This window comes from Cyanistes caeruleus, unplaced genomic scaffold (assembly GCF_971803275.1).
Source record: "Cyanistes caeruleus unplaced genomic scaffold, bCyaCae1.hap1.1 HAP1_SCAFFOLD_81, whole genome shotgun sequence".
Lineage (NCBI taxonomy): Eukaryota > Metazoa > Chordata > Aves > Passeriformes > Paridae > Cyanistes > Cyanistes caeruleus.
The window spans coordinates 437,429-443,385 of NW_028255891.1; positions in this window are offsets into that span (position 1 = coordinate 437,429).

The following is a 5,957-nucleotide window of genomic DNA, read 5'->3' on the forward strand; positions in this document are numbered from 1 at the left end:
CACAAAATTCCATGAAAATCCCACAAAATTCCCTAAATCTTCTCAAAAACTGTCCAAATTCCAGAAATATCCCTCAAAATCTACAAAAATTTCCACAAAATCTAAGAAAAATCCTTCAAAATTGTTCCACTCTTTTCAAAATCCCTCAAAATTCTTGAAAAGCCTTAGAATATTCCAGAAAAAGAATCCCACAAAATTCCCTAAATCTTATTAAAACTCTACGAAAATCCGGAAACATCCCACAAAATGTCCTCAAATGTCCACAGAATTCCAGAAAAATCCCGAAAAATCACCATCAATTCCCACAAAATCTAAGAAAAGTCTCAAAAAATTCTTCAAGTCTCTTCAAAATCCCCCCAAATTCCAAAAACATACCACGGAATTCTTAAAATTTTCTTAAAATCCCACAAAATTCCAGAAACATTACACAAAATCACCACCAATTCCCCCAAAATCTAAGAAACATCCCTCAAAATCTTTCAAATTTCCTCAAAATCCCACAAAATTCCAGAAAATTTCCCAAAATTCCAAAAAAAACCCAACAAATTCCAGAAGCATCCCAGAAAATTCTTTAAATTTTCTCAAAATCCCACAAAATTCCAGAATAATCCCACAAAATTCTTGACACAGCCCACAAAATCTCCACAAATTTCCACAAAATCTAAGAAAAATCTCACTAAATTCTTCAAGTCTCCTCTAAATCCCACAAAATTCTTGAAAAGCCCTACAAAATTCAAGAAAAAATCCCAGAAAATTCCCTAAATGTTCTCAAAACCTGACCAAATTCCAGAAACATCCCACAAAATCACTAGAAATTTCCAGAAAATCTAAGAAAAAATCAATCAATATTCTTCAAGTCTTTCAAAATCCCACAAAATTCAAGTAAAAGCATCACAAAATTCCCTAAATCTTCTCAAAATCCCACCAAATTCCAGAAACATCCTGCAAATTGTCCACAAATTTCCACAAAATCTAAGAAAAATCCTTTAAAATTCCTCAAGTCTAGATAAAATTTCACAAAATTCTTTAAAAACCCCACAAAATTCCACTATCCTCAAAATCCCACAAAAAATGCCAAAAAAATTCAGAAACATCCCACTGAATTCTTAAAATTTTCTCAAAATATCAAAAAAATCCAGACTAATCTTACAAAATTCACTAAATCTTCTCAAATTCCCGCAAAATTCCAGAAACACCCACAAAATTCTGAAAATCCCTCAAAATCTCATAAGTTTCTTGAAAAAACCCACAAAATTCCCTAAATCTTCTCAAATACCTATCAAATTTTAGAAACATCTCACAAAATCTCCATCAATTCCTACAAAATTCCAGAAAAATCCCTCAAAATTCTTCAAATCTCCTCAAAATCCCACAAATCTTACAAAAATCTCACAAAATTCCATAAATATCCCACAAAGTCTACTCAATATCCCACAAAATTCCAAAAACATCAAACAAAATTCCAGAAACATCTCACAAAATCTCCAATTCTTTCAAAATCTAAGAAAAATCTCTTAAAAATCTTCAAATTTCCTCAAAATCCTACAAAATTTCAGAAAATTTCACAAAATTCCAAAAAATCCCACAAAATTCCAGAAGCATCACAGAAAATTCTTTAAATTTTCTCAAAGTCCCACAAATCTCCAGAATAATCCCACAAAATTCCTGAAATCTTCTCAAAACCCTACCAAATTCTAGAAGCATCCCACAAAAGCCCAACAAATTTCCAGAAAATCTAAGAAAAATCTCATAAAATTCTTCAAGTCTCCTCCAAATCCCACAAAATTCCAGAAAATCCCACAAAATTCCAGTAAAATCGGATGAAATTGTTGGCATTCAGGAACACAGATGATTTTTCCCCATGGCTGCTGTGGGGAGTGTGGCCATTATCTGAGCACAAAGCTGCAAGCTGCTATCTTTCCCTGCCTTTAGTGGCAGCCTGTGGTGAAACTGAGCAGCGGCACAAAGTGCAGGCCAGGCAGGGAGCGGCCTGGCCCGGCAGCCCCGCTGTGCAAGGCCCAGCCAAGCCTCTGAGAAGGGGCTCCTGGCACTTGCCAGTCTCCATCCTCCCCGGGAAGCGCAGAGCTGCGGCCAGCCCCGCTCCCCTCCCGTGGCCTTGGCTGGCCTGGGGGGAAGGAGGCTGAAGCCGAGCCCTGCTACCTCTTCAAAAGGCGCAAAGCAAAGAGAGCCAAGAGAAATTGCCGGCCTTAGGGCTTCAAGTGCTGTTCCCAGCTTGATGGCACTTTGCAATGGGCAAAACTGCTGGCACTTCTCAGCAATGGCCTCTTATGGGCCAGGAGAAAAACTCCTCTCAGCCTCCAGCAGCTTCAACTTCCTTAGGTGCTTCTCTTTCTTTCCTGAAACGTCAACCCATCAGACGTGGGATTTTGAGAAAATGTAGGATATTCTGTGGGATTTTTGTGGAGCTTTCTGGAATTTCTCTGGAATTTTGGGGGATTTTGATGAGATTTAGGTAATTTTGTGGAATTTTTCTGGAATTCTAGAGGATTTTGAGGAGATTTAAATAATTTTGTGGAATTATTCTGGAATTTTCTGGAATTTTTACGAGATGTATGGAATTTTGTGGAAATTTTGTGGAATTTTGTGGGATTCATCTGGAATTTTGCAGGATTTTGGGGTGATTAAAAAAATTTTGTGGGATTTTGAAGAGATTTAGGGAATTTTGTAAGATTTTTGTGGAATCATGGGATTTTGAGGAAATGTATGGAATTTTGGGAATTTTTCTAGATTTTTGTGGAAATTTTCTAGATTTTTTGTAAAATTTTGAGGAGATTTAAATGATTTTGTGGGATTTTTGTGGAATTTTGTGGAATTTTGTAGAGATTTTTGCCTGAGTCAAGACTGCTGGCACTTCTCAGCAATGGCCTCTTATGGGCCAGGAGAAAAACTCCTCTCAGCCTCCAGCAGCTTCAACTTCCTTAGGTGTTCCTTTTTCTTTTCTGAAATGTCAATCCATCACACATGGCATTTTGAGAAAATGTAGGAAATTTTCTGGGATTTTTGTGGAAGTTTCTGTAATTTCTCTGGAATTTTTGGGGATTTTTGTGGAATTATTTGGATTTTTTTCTTGAATTTTGTGGGATATTGCAAAGACTCAGGGAATTTTGTGGAAGTTTTGTGGAATTTTGTGGGATTTTGAGGTGATTTAGGGATTTTTGTTGGGTTTTTTTGTAGAATTTTGTGGGATTTTTTCTGGAATTTTTTTGGATTTTGAGAAAATTTGAAGAATTCTCTGGGATTTTTGTAGAATTACATGGGATTTTTGTGGAATTCCTGGGATTTTTGTGTCATTTTTTCAGATTTTACTGCAATTTTGTGGAATTTTTCTTGAATTCTGTGAGATTATTGTGTAATTTTATCAGATTTTACTGGAGTTTTGTGAATTTTTGGTGGAATTTTGAACATTTTTTGTGGAATTTTGTGGAATTTTGAAGAGACTTAAGGAATTCTGTGAGATTTTCTTGGATTTTTTGTGGACTTTGGTGGGATTTTTGTGGAATTTTTCTGGAATTTTGTGGAATTTTGAGAAAATTTAAATATTTTTGTGGAATTCTTTTGAAATTTTGTAGGGATTTTTTTAATTTTATGCAATTTTGAGAAAATTTAGGGAATTTCGAGGAATTTTGAGGTGATTTGGGAAACCATGGGGTTTTTGGGAAATTTTGTGGGATTTTGAGGAGATTTAGGGAATTTCATGGATTTTTTCTGGAATTTTGTGGAATTTTGCAAGGTTTGGGGAATTTAGTGGGATTTTTCTGGAACTTTGAAGGAATTTTCTGGAATTTTGTGGATTTTTTCTGGAATTTTGAGAGTTATTTCTGGCCATCGGTGGAAACGAGGAGATTTTGTGGTATAGCTCTGGAATTTGGTGGAATTTTGAGTAGATTTAGGGAATTTTGTGGGATTTTTTCTAGATTTTGGTAGATTTTATGAAAATTTGAAGAATTCTGTGGGATTTTTGTAGAATTACATGGGATTATTGGGATTTTTGTGTCATTTTATCTATTTTTACTGCAATTTTGTGGAATTTTTCTTGAATTCTGTGAGATTTTTGTGTAATTTTATCAGATTTTACTGGAGTTTTGTGGATTTTTTTGTGGAATTTTGAACATTTTTTGTGCAATTTTGTAGAATTTTGAAGAAACTTAATGAATTCTGTGAGATTTTCCTGGATTTTTGTGGACTTTTGTGGGATTTTTGTGGAATTTTTCTGGAATTTTTGCGGAATTTTGAGAAAATTTAAATATTTTTGTGGAATTTATTGGAATTTTGTAGGGTTTTTTTTAATTTTAAGCAATTTTGAGAAAATTTAGGGAATTTTGAGGAATTTTGAAGTGATTTGGGAAACCGTGGGATTTTTCTGAAATTTTGTGGATTTTTTCTGGAATTTTGAGGGTTATTTCTGGCTGTCTTTGAAAACTGGAGGAGATTTTGTGGTATAGTTCTGGAATTTGGTGGGATTATGAGTAGATTTAGGGAATTTTGTGGAGTTTTTCTGCAATTTTGTGGGAATTTTAGGTAATTTAGAGAATTTAGTTACTTTTTGTAGAATTTTGTGGATTATTTGTGGAATTTTCTGAAATTTTGTGGGATTTTCAGGAGATTTAAAGAATTTTGAGGGATTTTTGTTGGATGGAGTTTGGAGTTTAGTTGTGGGAATTTGAGGAGATTCAGGGAATTTTGTTGGGTTTTTTGTGGAATTTTGTGCATTTTTTCTAGAATGTTGTGGGATTTAAAGAAAAATTAAAGAATTATGAGATTTTTCATTAATTTTTGTGGAATTCTTCTGGAATTTTGTGGATTTTTTCTGGAATTTTGTGGATTTTTTCTGCAATTTCTGGGATTTAAACAAAATTTAGAGAATTTTGTGGTGTTTTTCTGCCATTTTGTGGGATTTTTGTGGGAATTTTGTCAGATTTTACTGGAATTTTGTGGGACTTTTTTATTAATGGAGAAGACAATGGATATTTTGCCAAACCTCCTTTCAAACAACAAAACTTGGGGCAGTACGACAGAAAAGAGGAAAAGAAAATCTTCCCCAGTTAGAACAGAGCCAGAGTCCCACCATTTTCCCCTCCACTTTCATTTCTTTTCTACATTTAGAGGCAAACCTTCCATCTCCAAAAGCTTCCATCTCTCACTTCCTGATGCCGTTTGCCACCCTTTAGCCTCGACCCCCACGGATCTGAGTGCTGTCCATGTGGGGCTGGGGATGCTCAGCCTGGAAAGAGAAGGGGCTGGGGAGGCCTCCCTGCAGCTCTAGGAAAGATGGGCACAGAGAGGAGAAGGCTTTCAACTGCAGGAGTGAGATTGAAGTTGGATCTAATGCAGCTGCTCTTTTCCACTCAGGCTGCTGGGCCACTGGCCCAGGCTGGGCACAGAGGCTGGGGATGCTCCATCCTTGGCAACATCCAAGGCCAGCTGGGAGCAGGGCTCTGAGCAACCTATTCTGGGGGAAGATTGCTCAGCTTGGAACAAGATGGTCTTTAGGGTCCCTTCCAAGCCCAAGCACCCAGGGATTCCATCATTCTAGCATCTCCCTTGTCCACTTCAGCCTGGGCCTGGGCTCCTGGCACTGATGTCACAGTGCACGCTCCAGCTAGAACTTCCAGCATCCAGCAACGGCCACAACACAACCCTTGGCTCCTTGTGTCAGCACGCTCTTCACCCTGCTCCAGGCCTACCCCTGTCACCTTGCTGTCACCTGCTCCCTCATACCCCCAGCAGTCCCAAAAGCTCCCCGTTGAGTGCATTTTGCTCTCCATCCCTGCAGGATGTCTGCATTTGCTCCAAAGAAGGTATGGTACTATTCCATGGAGGTGGACACCCCGCAGCTGCCTGGCTGGGCTGGAGCTCTGTGGGATAGTGTGGGAAAGGGACCCCACTGGGAGATTTTGCTACCTCTGCAGGCTGGCACAGACACAGAGGAGGAGATG